Below are 15,440 nucleotides of genomic sequence, written 5' to 3'. Positions count from 1 at the left end.
CTAGAAGCAGGGCTGGTGGGCGGAGGCAGAGCCCAGCCCAGCGGAGCGCGAGTTCAGCGTGCCCGCCCGCTGCGCCGCGCTCTCTGGTTCCCCGCCGCGCTTGGCCTTGCCAGAAGGCGCAGCGCGGCGGGCGGGAATGGCAAACTCGCGCTCCGCCGGGCTGCGCCCCTCCCTAGAAGCAGGGCTGGTGGGCGGAGGCGGAGCCCAGCCCAGCGGAGCGCGAGTTCGGCGTTCCCGCCCACCGCGCCGCGCTCCCTGGTTCCCCGCCGCGCTTGGCCTTGCCTGAGGGCGCGCCGGGGAGCTGGAGGGAGGGTGCGGCGCGGCAGGAATGGCGAACTCGCGCTCCACCGGGCTGTGCTCCGCCTCCGCCCACCAGCCCTGCTTCTAGAGTAGGGCAGCTGCCCTAACTTGCCCCGTGTTGGGTACGCCCTTGGTAAAGCATGACTTCATGCAGCCAGCTTGCTTTTAATGCAAATACTGGATTTTCTTTGAGCAGAATTCAAGTGCAAGGAAAAGGCGGCAGGCAGGGGAACCCATCTCCAGCATAATAAAACTTTGTTCAGTAGTGAAACAGTGAACAGTGTGAACGCCTAGCACGAAAAGCTGTTTTATGATGACTCAGACCATTGGTCCATTAAGCTCAGTGATGTCTGCACGAACTGGCAGCAAGGGTTTCAAAAGGGGACATTTCCAGCCCTGTCTGAGGATGCTGGGAATTGAAACAGATATCTTATGCACTCAAAGCGGGTGCTCCAGTGCCCCTTGGGCTATATTCCCAGGCTTCCCTCAGCTTCCTGCTGCAGCCTGCTAGTTCTCTGTAGAATGTGAGAATGGTCCCCCCCCAACACCTTTCATAGCCTGAAACTGAACTGTGAGATAGCAAATGGCTGCCGCTCACATCTCCCTCATAACACCTAAGGAAAGATGATAATGCGGTTTAATGTTGCACTGCTCAGTGTTTCCTCTGCTCCCAGAAGTGTGCTGGTGATGTGCTGGGCATGAGGAAGTCACCAATATGCATCTTCCTTCATTAGATATCCCTGGGAAGACCTCTCCCATGGTGGCTAGTTTGGGCCTACTCTTTGAAGGAGTAGTTTAGAAAATTAAAAAGTGTTATTCATTACTTTCTATGTTTGACACACAAAAATTTAGATAATATATTCCATCACGGCAGGCATAACATATTTTGCTGATAGGGGTGTAGTGATTACCTGTGGCTTACTTTTTGATGGGTCTGTACTACACTGAAAAATGGCAGCAAGGGCAAAAGGTACTCTGAAAGGTTTCTAAAAGTGCAATTAATATAATTTATGGACAGTCCTATTAATGACTGAATATTACAGCTCTCCCAATTCCTAGCTGAAATTTAATGGATCATTAAGTTTTGCTGGGTAAAACATCTGGTTGATTTGATACGACGTGTTCCCTCTGTTTTTCTTTATTCTTTGCCAAAGTGAAAGCTCCTGAACCTTGAAGAAAACACAAGAGAGAGAAATGTCAAACACAGCAGGCATTTTATTCCTTGGTAAGAGCAAAAAGACTATTGCTTGTTCTTGTCAACAGGTAAGCCCTAGTGCAAAGAAACTTGAATACTTCCAAGATTGGAACTTGCTGTTTATACTCAAATTTTTCTATTGCAGCATTGCATCAGATGTAAGGGGTTCCCCAATTTTGGTTGTTTGTTTCATAAAATTTATACATCGTGTGATTGTAAAAAAACCTCAAAGTCTGCAATAAGATAAAACAAGAAAATCAAGAAAAAAATTACAACTGCTGTGGAAAACGGGCTGCTGGAATAGATAACCCAACATGGTGCCATCCAGATGCTGTGTACTACAACTACCATCAGCTCCAGCCCACACTGACAATGCTCATGGATAATAGGAGTTGTGGTTCGCGTATGAAGAGACCACATTGGCTAGTCCTTAGGTAGGCCTTTCGTTTGATCCAAAAGAGCCCTTAAGTTCTTATGTTGACCAAGAAGTAACCACTGCATAACTGAGGTGGATGTAGTTAATCTCCAGTTCCAAATCCTATGAACATACCAGCAAATTCAGATGGCACAATCAAAGTGGATTTTGCCCTCTTGCACAACAAACCCACTTCCAAAAATGTTTTGGATTTTTTGCTGTAATGAACGGGTCAGGGAAATGCACTGGAAAGTGTGGCGATAACAGTTGTTTGACATGACAGTGCATAACTGCCAAACAAATCAGAATGAATGCTCAGTAACTAGAGGGTGTTGCATACCTCCCCCTGCAAACTTTGTGCAAGCAAGCCAGGGTAATTTTTCAATAAACAGGTCATTCGGAAGTGATCTTGGTGACCTTTTTAAAAAAACAAGTTTGCATTGGTTTTTAAATAGATACAAAAACAAGAAGCGTTAAACATTTACCCAGCAGTACATCTAATGGTGTCAGTTCTATTCTCTGACTTTAAACATAATCTCACACATTCAACATTCAAACACATTAATGTAATCTCCCCACTGAGAAGACTGAGCACTCGGTACAACAAAGTCTTGATTTTGGTCATTAACATGGTTCAAGAAAAGGGTTCAGGTTTCCTGAAAGATGTCTCTTTTGGTCATGCATTTGATTACTCTCCTATGTACAGTGACTAGGGACAAACTTTAGTATTTCACATTTCAGCAGCATCCTGTGCAAGGCCAAAATTCAACCCCCACCCTTGCCTTCCATTCTGCTCAATTCACTATGTCATAGTTGCAATGCTCCACAGCACCCCCTAGGCTTGGCACCCAGTGTTGTGTAACTAGTCACACTGCCCTAAATCCATCTCTGTAGTGTAGTGAGACCCTCAGACATTGCTGTATCCAGATATGATTTCCCCTATGTTCAAGGCTATTTCAGACTGGTTTTTCTACTGTTGTCCTGTTGCTAGTCATGCTGCAGTCAATAAAAAGCCTGCTAGTTCTCTGTACTGCAAGCTGGAGCCAAGTCTATGTCTAGTGTTAGTGGGGCTAAGGCAGGATTTGGAGAGAGATTGGTTTGTAATTATGGATATTATTATTATCATTGTTGTTGTTGTTATGATTATTATGGTATTATTTTTAAAAGCATCAGGGCATTCCCACCAAACATGAATAATTGAACCAAGTTTTCCACAACCCAACATAGATGGGAGAAGGATTAATTTTTGCCAGTCTGACTGGAGTCGAGTGGCAGTGCAGGATTACCTTCAGCAAGGCCTTCTGTAAGTGAGCAGAGATGGTTTTAAGGCTGGGGAATAGTCCACATACCCTCCCATTTGCGTTCTTCAGTTGGGTGGCCAATCTCTGATTCCCATATGATTCAGAGGCCTCCAGCATTCCCTAATATACAATCTATTACATTGCTGTATAGTTACAGTGGTACCTCGGGTTACCGACACTTCGGGTTACAGACGCTTCGGGTTACAGACTCCACTAACCTAGAAATAGTACCTCGGGTTAAGAACTTTGCTTCAGGATGAGAACAGAAATTGTGCGGCAGCAGTGGGAGGCCCCATTAGCTAAACTGGTACCTCAGGTTAAGAACAGTTTCAGGTTAAGAACCGACCTCCAGAATGAATTAAGTTCTTTTTTTAAAAAAATAAACTTTATGAATGAATTAAGTTCTTAACCCGAGGTACCACTGTACAGTGGTGCCTCACAAGACGGATTTAATTCGTTCCAGCACTCAATTCGCCCTACGAAAAATTTGTCTTGCGAGTCATGGTTTCCCATAGGAATGCATTGAAACTTAATCAGTGCGTTCCTATGGGCTCCCGGGGACTGGCGGCAGCGGCGCTTGCTCTCTTGGCTCGGGGAAGACAGGCGGTGGCAGCCCCCGAAACGCGGCGGGCGCTGCTCACCCTGGCTGCCGCCACATGGCTTCCCTGAGGGGAAGACAGGCAGTGGCAGCCCCCACACCGCTGCGCTTCGGCTCCAGGTGCTGCTTGCAGGGCTTGTCGCCACCTGCTTGGCAAGCCCCGGGAAACCAGCTGTAGCATGGGAAGAAGGCAAAGGAAGATCAGCTGTCAGCTTCCTGTGCTGACAGCTGATCTTCCTTTGCCGCCTTCCCACGCTACATTCTATGGCCGCGCTTTGCAAGACGAAGCGGCGGCCATAGAAAACCTCCTCGTCTTGCAAGTCCCTCGCGCAACGCAAAACTTGTTCGTCTTGCGAGTTTTTCATTGTGCAAGGCATTCGTCTTGCGAGGTACCACTGTATTAGGGAAGCATATAATCCTTCAGGTCATATGCTGGCCTGTTGCATAAGGATTCCAACAAGGTAAGTGTGCATAGGCCCTCTCCCCTGCACCCAAGGGTGGAAGCAACCCATGGAGCCAGAGTCCCATTTAGAAGAGGCTTTGAGATGAAACCGCTCAATGCACAGGGCTGGATTTAAAGAACCACCTCAATCCACTGCTAGCTGGGTCTAGCTGTTCCTGTGGATACGGTAGATGGAAACATCCTCACACACTTCCTGAACATATATGGAATGCTGCCCCAGACTAGTGAGGCCTACCTGGAGCCTACATTAGCATCTCTCTAGCATCTTTCTCTTTTCCCAGGCATTTGATGGGACAGGATGAGCTAGGATGAGTTCATCTGCTTTGAGCTGCTATGTTGTTTTTAGTAAAGTATTGCTTTCTGAAGGGTTTGGTGGTACTTTATGATGCTGAATAACTGCAGGTTGTATGCTTTTAAATTTGCTGTCAGTTGGCTAGGGATTGCAGTGTTTTCAGTGACTGACAAATTGAAATCATCATCACCACCATAATGAGGAATATCACTTCAACTGTTTATACTGGTTGGAGTAAAACAATTTTAATAGCTTGCTCGAATAACAGGTTTGCTCTTCAAGGACAAATTGGTCAATTGGTCCCTCTGCTTGGCGTGTTTGATAAAAAGGTGCATGCAGTAATTCTGACTCAGAAGTATTTGTATTTGTTCAGTTTTATGAGGACCAAGCTTATCTTGCACCTAGAGGCATAAGAACTTCTATGAGCAAATATTTGGACCAGCTTCTGTGTTAGCCAGTCTACTTGGTTCATTCCTAATCACAGGCTAGGGGAAAACCCAGTTTAAGACAGCGATTGGGAAACTCCTTCAACAGACAGTGAGATTATTGTAAGAACAGTTTGCTATGTGTAGAGGTCACTAAATTGCAAAAGGCTTAAGGGGGTCATGGCAATCCAGGGTGGGACTGGCGGTATTGCTATGCTGTGCCTACACAATTAAAGTCACTAATTGCTAATTGCTAAACTTCTAAAAAAGAATCAGGCATGTGTTTTTACATTGGGCTAATTAGAATGAATTTGTAGGATACAATTCAGATATTATACAGTATCTGAAGTCTTCTCCCATTAACACACATTCAAGAAACTGTAACAATCCTTAAACAAATTTTGATTATCCTAACTTCTTTCTTTATATCTCCCAGCATCACCTCCATAGACCTATGCCAATGGAACCTTACATTTTGGATTTCCCCAGGCCAATTCCATTAATGAGCTTGCACTTTTCCAGGGCAATTTGTAATTTAATAGTTCGGTTCTTATTTCCTTGCATTTTGCTGTGTAGTAAAATGTCATTGTTGGGACTTGGTACTGAAAGACATGACTAGGCAAAAAAGGCTGGCTTGATAATTTATTGCTTCAGCAGCAACAAAAACACTCTACACCCCCCTAATCTTTATCAAAACAGAACCCCAAGGTAAGCTTGCTCTCAGATTTTCTCTCTGATGAATGATTCACACAACGTGACTTTCCTCAGCTCCTTCTCACTTGTTACCTTGTGACTTGTTTACAATAATCCTCTCTCCTTCATACTTTACAGTATTTACAATTACAAGAACTAGTGTGTATGGGGCAAACACACTTGCTTTCTACCTCATGAATTAAGCCTAAAAATGGATAATATATTTAGATATTTATCAACCTGAAGGCAGATAATATCAATTTATGGAGCAAGGAAATCAAATATAAAAATTATGAAGACAATCCTGCAAAATATAGATGTAAACAAATTGTGGTATTCCATTTCACTTCTCACCATTGCACTTTGATAATATTGTGGACTTTATGAACTTACAGATGTGGCCTGGCATTTATTAACCAGATATCTGAGAATCCAAATGAGTAACATGGGAGTTGTTGCAACACAACTCCCGTATAAATCACCATTAGCCTTTAGGCAAATATTGGCTTAAGCTAGAGACGGAACCACTGTTCTTAGCATGCACTGCCTTACATATCGCTTCTCTTTATGCTTAAGCAAACTGAACAGCAATAGTCCCTTCAGGCTGTACGCATGGGCACCAGCAGAGACAAATGCTGCTGAATACGGCAGGCGGAGTCCAGAGAGAAAACCCTGGTAAAGTTTCCAAACAAGCTGAACATAATAGTATACTATCTGAGCAGGAAAAAACAAAGGAGTTTTGCCCTTCTGATTGTTGGTGCAAGGGGGGGGGGAAATGGATATAAAAAGGAGTACGGTACTTGTGGATGCCAAGATCCAAGTTTGGGGTAAGTTATCTTTAATGAGAAAACGCCAGCAGAGATTTAAAATCACAAAATATGCAGCAAAGTAAAGTGTGGAAATACAGGCTTATTAGACCTTTAAAAGATGACCTTGTGAGTTCCAAAACTTCCCTCTTTCCCCAGCATAGAAAAAGACCACATACAGTGGTACCTCTCAAATGCCTTGGTTCTCAAACACCGAAAACCCGGAAAGGCCGAAAACCAGCCCCAGTGGCAAAGCTCTAGTACTGCCAGGATTTATTCAATAAAAAATTTACAGTGTTTGATTGTAAAACAAAACAAAACCTTCAGACCTCCAGGCTGGGCTTTAGGGAAGCAGGAGGTATAAATGCAGACCCCATCAGACCGAAGGCAAAGAAGACTCGAGTGAGAAAGTGTATGGACTTTAGTCTTTGCATCAACCTCTTGTTTCTGGGTGGACATGCTACTGCCCGATCACAGCTAAGAGCTCAGTCCATATAAGAACTGCCTCTACCTCACGAAGTTGTTGGAGAATATGTTCCTCCAAATGTCCCTGAGGGTGGGATACAAGTGTAACCAACAAATATGTGGATTTTATTTCTAGCGAGTTCCACATGAAAACAAGAGGCTCCTCACACAGCCCACCTCCCTTTTCCTGCATTTTCTAGTGGCACCAACAGACCAAACGATGGTCCTCATGGCATCTGTGGGGCAGAGAGCAGCAGTAAAGGTACGTGGGTGGGCTAGTGAGCATCCAATGTAGATGGAGGCTGGTTCATGCAGGTAGATGGCCGGGACCAAACCCCTGTTTGGGATGAAATGTCCACTGCTATCCCAAATGTCTACTGCTATCCCAAAGTTGGTGGGAATTGTCTTCTGTGTGCTCCACTCACCTTGATGCGCCACCTACAAGGAGAATGCATCTTGTTCAGCACAGCAGTAATCCTTGTGTTGCCACCAAGAATTTGGAAAACTTGGGTTGTTTAAAAGGAGAACAAAGAGACATTAAGAATATAGTAACCAAACTGCAGCCATCTGGATCGAGTTTGCTATTGTCATTCAAAAATTCACATGCAGGAATTTCTTGAACTCTAATGCATTGACTCAGCACTTACCATTTTACAGCATGCACTAATTTGCTGACAGTATGCACAACAGACCAAGGGACTTTGGGGGCAACTGGGATGAGATGAGCTAAAACTATGTACTTCTGGTTTCATTATATATCTTTCTCTGTAAACTTCTGTTTTGCAATAAAAAGCTGTCAACATTTTTGCAAGTGGGAAATGTTCAAGTCCTGCGCATATTTATTTATTTGCTTACTACTTTTCTTCAGTGCACTATATCCAAAGTATTTTAAAGCAAACTATTTCAGACCTACCGGTATTATCAAACTACAATAAATTCTTGGAGACTCTTGACTCCACTGTTATGAGCAGTGCTTTGTCTTGGATGGAGTGTTAAGTGTCTTTTTTTCAATCAATGTGTATTAGGAAATTCTTCCCATCTGGAAATGCAGATTTGTGCAAACAAGTAAATGTGTTAAATTTCAGATCAGCCCTGGTTCTATCCTGGAGGCCCTGGGATGATCTCTTCCAGGCATGGGATCTTCTAAACACCCCCTCCAGCATAAAGACCAGGCCTAGGCAACCTTGGCCCTCCAGATGTTTTGGACTACAATTCCCATCATCCCTGACCACTGGTCCTGTTAGCTAGCGATCATGGGAATTGTAGTCCCAAAACATCTGGAGGGCCGAGGTTGCCAACGCCTGATAAAGACTTTTCTTTCTTCTCAGGTAGAGACCAAGAGGAAGATTAGGCTTACAGTCATCCATTCATTTTATCACCCGAGGCCCAGGGCAGGTATATCTTGTGCCTGGGAGGAAAGTGTGACAGTTGTTATTGTGCTCAAGCTGGAGGGATTTAGGCAGAGCTATGGGGATAGAGACTAGAGAAGTGGAGGTCTTAGGATGGGAAGGTAATGAAGCTAGATGAGTGGTCATGTAAATACTATTTGGGTAGAAGAAAGACTGAGGGTGGGAAGGATGGGAAATAGTGGAAGATGAGGTAATGGATTTTGAGAGCTCATTATATAGAAGAATGGGGGGGGGGGACAAATGATTTGGAAGAAGGTTTTGAAAATTATATTGGATTATTTGGACAAGCACTGAAACATGAAGAGTGGTATTCAACTACTGTAAGTTTTCCTGAAGGAGTGTCTCCACCCCCATCGTCCAGCCCAGACACTGAGGTCCAACCACCTTCTGGCGGTTCTCTCACTGAGAGAAGTGAGGTTACAGGGAACTAGGCAGAGGGCCTTCTTGGTAGTGGTACCTGCCCTGTGGAACACCCTCCCATCAGATGTCAAGGAAATAAACAACTATCTGACATTTAGAAGACATCTGAAGACAGCCCTGTTTTTAATGTTTGATGTTTTATGGTGCTTTTAATATTCTGTTGGGAGCCGCCCAGAGTGGCTGGGGAAACCCAGCCAGATGGGTGGGGTATAAATAAATTTATTATTATTATTATTATTATCCTCAGAATAAACATAAATGATTCTAATATGGTCATGTTCATTCATTTCAGTGTGTCTATTCTGTATAAAACTTGGCTGAATATCACCCAGTGCCCTAAAAAAAACACAACTTGGTTAAACATTAATCAGAATACAATATTCTGAATTATTTCAATTGAAGCTCTTGGTTTAGAAGCAGAGGCATGGGAAATGTGGGGTCCTCTCCGCTCTCTGATCCTTCCCAGACCAGCTTCTGCCTCGCTACTGGTTCAGGTAACAACAGGGTTGCTGGCGTTCCAAACCTGCCAGAAGAGGTGGCTGTGAGGACTCTTTGTCCCTTGAAATGATTGGCAGTGCTTAAGAACACTGGGACAATCCACTATTTGTTCCAAGTACATTTACTCCCCTGCCCACTGCCCACTTGGCTTGTGATGAGCAGAAGTGCTACCAGCTAAACCATTTGCCTTAATTGCATTATGGAACTCCCCCCCCCCACACACACACACTGCCCATCAGGAGAAAATAAAAGAAAAAATAAATATATACCGTACATGGTAGCAGTAGCACTGCTGTAATTAAACTTCGGTCCAGTTATGACTCATCAAGTGAATATCAATTGTGCTTTACAACAAAAAAAACCCATAATGGGGCAATGTTTTTATCTGCTAACAAAAATCAAATGCTATACCAAGAAAAGCAGAATCTTAGCAGGGTTCTCCATGGCAATGAGTAAGAAGATCTCCAGGGTCTAAACTAGACATTAATACAGTATTATTATTTACATTTGTGTATGAAGAGCTCTTGTGTGAGTGAAGGAAACAGAAGCTTCCTCTACCTCCGCTTTTGTTATAAAAATTGGATACTCTCTCTTCTCCCTGTTTCATAAATTAATGAGGCAGACAAGTAAAGAACAAACATGGCTACCCCCGGTTATGTCTAGCTTGGTTCTGAGTGATGAAGCCTAAAATACAGGTTGCCTCTTATCAGAAAACAGCTGAGGTTTCTTAAAAGCATTTGCTAGTGCTGATGCAGGCTTGGGCAGACTGAGGAAATGCCAGGTTTTTACAGCACCAGGCTGCTAGAAGCAATGTTCAGATGCCATCTGCTTTCTGAGGCTTGTGGTCATGGCTTCAGTTTCCATGCTGTAGTCACGAGCGATAGAAACTTAGAGCTACAGGTAAAGAGATACTGAGACAAGACAAAAAATTGTTCTTATATGCAACAACTGCGGCAAGAATTTTGTTAGCCCCAAAATGGAAACAATATGATGTACCAACCAAAGAAGAGTGGCAGATGAAACTGATGGACTTTACAGAACTGGCGAAACTGATGGGAAGAATCCGGAACCAGTGAGATCAAGCATTCCAAAAAGACTGGAATAAATTTATATTATATTTGAAAGACAACTGTAAGCAACTAGCATCACTAGCAGGGTAATCTGAAGGTTTGTAAGATGAAATTGCTGCCTATTCAGGTTGAGTTACAGGTAGGTAGCCGTGTTGGTCTGATGTAGTCAAAATAAAAAAAATCCTTCCAGTAGCACCTTAGAGACCATGGAAGGATTTTTTTTAGTTTGTTTATTCAGGTTGAGTAATTTAATATATTAGGTAATGATATAACAAGAATAGGAAAGGAAGCTAAATGCAAAGATGCAAAATTTAATTTTGTAAACCATTAGGTGGCAGGGAGGGAAGTCGACAGGCTCAGTAGAGCCAAATAGATTTAATAAGAGGATATGATCTTACACAATGGGATTATATGTAAAACTAATAAAAATGATTATAAGATAAAACTACAGTTGTACCTTGGAAGTCGAATGGAATCCGTTCTGGAAGTTCGTTCAACTTCCAAAATGTTTGAAAACCAAAGCATGGCTTCTGATTGGCTGCAGAAAGCTCCTGCAGCCAACCAGAAGCTGTGGAAGCCCCGTCGGATGTTCAGCTTCCAGAAATAGTTCACAAACCAGAACACTCACTTTCGGGTTTACAGCATTAAGGAGCCAAAACGTTCGAGAACTAAGCTGTTTGAAAACCAAGGTACTACTGTATCCTATAGTACACAATCCCAATTCCCAATATTCTGTCAGGGTAAGGGATGGCTGGTGAGGTGAATGCCATCCTTTTTGTTAGACTTTGAATGCTGTTCTGAACATACTTAAAGCTAATTTTCACCAAAAGTGCCTGGGAGCAAACCCTGGGGAGAGGAGAAATAAGAGTCCAGATTTTTAAACCTTACCTTTGTATTGTACATACATACGGTATAGCTGATTAACGCATACCTAGGGAAAGAAAATTGCCACCTTCTTTTTCAGTGACTGGCAAACCAGTCCTGCAAGCTAATTCGGATCATGTGCTGAAATGTTTTCACAGAGGAAAGGAGAGGTGTGCAGCACAAAGTATGCAGCGTTTTCAGGGAACTCTCCTTCCCACCCACTCACTACTCTAGCCTTGAGGAGGCCACTCCACCAGCATGCCACTTCACACACTGTTTGTTTTAGTAGCTCTTACTCAAGGCTTTTTATCTTGGGTTCCTGTTTGCACAGCTTGTTCAGAGCCAAGTCCCTCAATGTCAATTCCTCCAAATTAGCTTTGCTCATCAGAGCACAGTGGCCTGTTGTTGGAAGATTTACAGGCTTGCTGCTCAGGGGCCAACTCTTTGTCAGAATTTTTATTTTTAGAGCGTGTACCATGAAAGTCATCGATAATTGGTGCAAGGGCTTTCTGAAAGCTGCATTTCCAGCTAGAGTGACCAGATGCAAAAGACGAAGCCCCTTTTAATAGCTGCATAGAAGAGGGAGTTTCACCATGTGAACTATGGCTGCTGAAATTCCTCTGCCACACAACAGGTGAAGGAGCCCTGCTCTTCTTTTCATCTGGCTGCTCTATTTCAAGCACTGGATAGACCAGCAGTCTTCCATTGCTGCTTATCCAGATTTTGACTCCAGCCCTCAATAGGGGCTCTATTTTGTAACCTCCCACACCCTCACTTTCTTCTACATTACCATCTCTCCAACTTTCTGATGCTTCCCTTCTCCTGCATACTGTAGCCAGGACTTGCTCAACAGACTGAAGCGGAAGTGCCTACAAATAGCTGCCTCACTTTGAATCAGGTTGCGCCCCACTTGCCATGGGTTATGATGACCCCCGGCTAATGACCAATAGTGTATATAGCACTGAAAACCGTACAGGAAGCATGTCCACTCTGTGCTTAAAATAACTGTCCAGATTCTACATTGAGAAAAGCAAAGTTTTGAAACCCGGATTAATTACAAATGGTCTACATCAGGGGCAGGCAAGATGGTGCAGTATAAATTTTGTAGTGGCAGATTTATAGGTATGCCTCCACCCCCCTTTGTTATTATTATAGATTGTGAACTGAAAGGATACCTTTGGAACAGGCCACAAGCAATGAAGCGCCATGGCTGAATTCTAGCCTGCTGCATTGTTTCCACTCTTCATTTCTCTTGTTCTTCAGTTAAAGTCAGCGGAAGCCAGCCCATTAGGGCAGGTTTTGCCAGCCCAGCACCCATGAAGGTCTTCATCGGCTCCCCCAAACAGCAGCCCCGACTTTGAGCTTTCTTTAAAAAAGAAGAAGTATTTAGCCCTTCTGAAAAGAATCATAGAATCATAGAACTGTAGAGTTGGAAGGGATTGCAAGATCATCTAGTTCAACCCCCTGCAATGCAGGAATCTCAACAACATCATACATGACAGATGTGTAGTTGGAATCTCCTTTGTCATATTGGTCACCTTCCTCTGCACACATTCCAGCTTGTCAATATATCCTTCTTAAATTGTGGTGCCCAGAACTGGACACAGTGTTCCACGTGTGGCCTAACCACGGCATAAAAGAGCAGGACTATTACTTTGCTTGATCTGGACACTATACTTCTGTTGATGCAGCCTAGCACAGCATTAGCCTTTTTTGCTGTTGTGTCATGTTAAGCTTGTGGTCTAAGACCCCTAGATCCTTTTCACATGTACTACTGGCAAGCCAGATGTCACCCACCTTATATTTGTGCAGCTGGTTCTTCCTGCCTTTCATTTGTCCCTACTGAAATTCATTTTGTTAGTTTTGGCCCCATTTTGCAATTTGTTAAGGTCATCTTGAATCCCAGTTCTGTCTTCTGTGGCATTGGCTACCCCTCCCAGTTTGGTGTCACCTGCAATGTTATGAAACACATTGTGTAGGTACCATTCTAACCAGTTTCTGTTACATGACCCAGCTTGGCTGCTGCTTCCCATCAGTGTTTTTAACCAGTGAGCAAAGTCAGAATTCTGATTGTTAACTAAGTTGTTTGGACTGGACACTAGGCAATAGCAGGTCCTGGAGTCCAGCAGGACTGGATTTATAATGGTACAAAAAGACTAACTGCACCGGGCCTATGCCAGCAGAGGACTCGGCTTTCATTTAAAAAAAAGTATTTAGCCCTTCTGGAAAGAGAGTTATGAAGCTTAATATACAGGCAACCATCTAACCTGGGGGTTGTCAACCTGATGCAAGTAGAGGGGTCAGCATAATACTGCTTCTGGCTCTGCAGCATGGAGCTGGAAAAGCTTGCCTATTTCCATCACCATTTGGCCATGATGTCAATGCCTCACCTCCTTTTTGGAGCACAGGATTTGCCTGGGTATCCAAAGCTGGAGAGGAGTGGTAGGGTAGTTGTCACCTCTTGGGTTTTTGGAGGGTGTTGTGGGTGGGGGAAGTGCCAACGCTGTTCCACTTCCTCTGCTTTGTCTGCCCTTGGAAGGTGTGTGAGTGTTGTTGTTGTTTTTAAAAGGGTGGGGGGATGGTGTGCATTAGTTCCATCTGCAGTTACATCCAAGCCCTGGCCCAAGGTGTTTGCATGTTGTTTGCAGATGGAGCAGTGCAGGTGCATTATGCAAATGCAGTGCACTAGCAAGTGCAGGGCCTTGCAGATCACAACTCCACCACTGTGGACCACAACTCCCACCACCCCCAACCACTGGCCATGTTGATTGAGGCTAATGGGAGTTGTAGCCCACAGCATGTGGAGGGTGCCATGTTGGTAACCCCCCCAGCTTACCTTGACTTATTTTGCCAAAGGTATGCAAAATAAATAAAGAATACTGCATCTCCCAACCATGGGGAGAGTTCAGGAGCTGTGCAGCATAATAAACCCTCCCTCCCCACAACTGCTGAAAGCCCTGTCTGACATTAAACTTCTGACAGAAGAATTGTTCCCATTAATAATTTGGATGCGAGCTAAGACTGGGCAAAATAAAACGGCATGTATAAAGACAAGGCAGTGGGAAGAATTTGACCTTGCATCTTCCATGCCAGATACTCAGATTAGGAAATGCTTTGACCAAGGCAGAAAACTAGTCCTCCCTGAACTAATTAATCCAGTTTTGGAGGAGGAGGAGGAGTTTGGATTTGCTATCCCGCTTTGTCAGTGCCCTAAGGAGTCTCAAAGCGGCTAACAATCTCCTTTCCCTTCCTCCACCACAACAGACAGACACCCTGTGAGGTGAGTGGGGCTGCGAGACTTCAGAGAAGTGTGACTAGCCCAAAGTCACCCAGCAGCTGCATGTGGAGGAGCGGAGACATGAACCGGGTTTACCAGATTATGAGTCTACTGCTCTTAGCCACTACACCACATGTGCATATAGAAACAACAAAGAAATGTTGCAGAAATGTTGCAGAAGAGATATCAGCTTCTTCCTAATAACAGCAGCCAAAGGCCAACTATGGTTATAGTTGCATTATGATGTATCGTCAAATACATAGGAGTAAATACATTTGCTTAAGATCATACAATACTTCTTGTCTTAACATGATGACACAACTGAAAACCTATTCATTATTCCTAAAACAGCTTGAATAAGAGCAAACATGCCACCTGGTTGGGGATTTTATGTGCCTGGTTGGGGATTCAGTGAAGGTTTTTGCCCCTTTTTTGTGGCAAAGCAGCTGCCTGCATCTCCAGAGTGTTGGGCCCTTCCTTCGTGTTTAGTCTTCCCTTTCCAAGGTCTTGCCATCCTGAGACCAGCCACTTATCTGCATCCTCCTGTTTTACCTCCTTCTGACTCCATCACACTCCTTCTGCTGCTGTTGCCTTTGACACCTTCCCACTCCAGGTGTCCTTGCTTCCCTCCTCCTCTATCTCCCTTTGGTGTCCTTCCATTGCCAATCGTTACCTGTCAATAAATGCATGCCAAGAAAACCTAGGTACAAAACAGGGTGATGCTAAATATATAAACCAATGTGGTTGAGACCAGGGAAACAGACAGGTGGCGATGCAGAGAGTTGCTGTTGCTGTTGTTGCTGCTGCTGCAGACCGACAAGACACCGATGGCCAGGCCAGGCTAACATACACCTAGCACTGTGAAACACACCTGTTGGCAATTTAAATAAGAATATGAGCCTGCATCTGCTTACACTCTTAGCCATGGCATCTTCTGGCAGAGCTAGCC

General features: G+C 44.1%; 1 long non-coding RNA gene across 2 annotated transcripts; it reads right to left on the bottom strand.

Annotated features, from left to right (window-relative positions):
- Window positions 1–386: 386 nt before the first annotated feature.
- LOC118088649 (uncharacterized) lies at window positions 387–11,473 on the bottom strand. Of its 2 annotated transcripts, XR_004693039.2 has the most exons (4): window positions 11,239–11,473; window positions 7,379–7,458; window positions 2,251–2,327; window positions 387–1,469 (listed from the first exon to the last, which is right to left on the bottom strand). It is a non-coding gene; the product is annotated as an uncharacterized LOC118088649 (long non-coding RNA). The 2 variants fall into 2 exon arrangements; XR_004693038.2 differs by lacking the exon at window positions 2,251–2,327.
- Window positions 11,474–15,440: the final 3,967 nt, after the last annotated feature.

The sequence above is a fragment of the Zootoca vivipara genome, chromosome 1 (assembly GCF_965207765.1).
Source record: "Zootoca vivipara chromosome 1, rZooViv2.hap1.1, whole genome shotgun sequence".
In the NCBI taxonomy this organism is placed as follows: Eukaryota; Metazoa; Chordata; class Lepidosauria; order Squamata; family Lacertidae; genus Zootoca; species Zootoca vivipara.
Note: the sequence above shows the minus strand (reverse complement) of the source record. Positions and strands in the feature narration are given on the sequence as shown.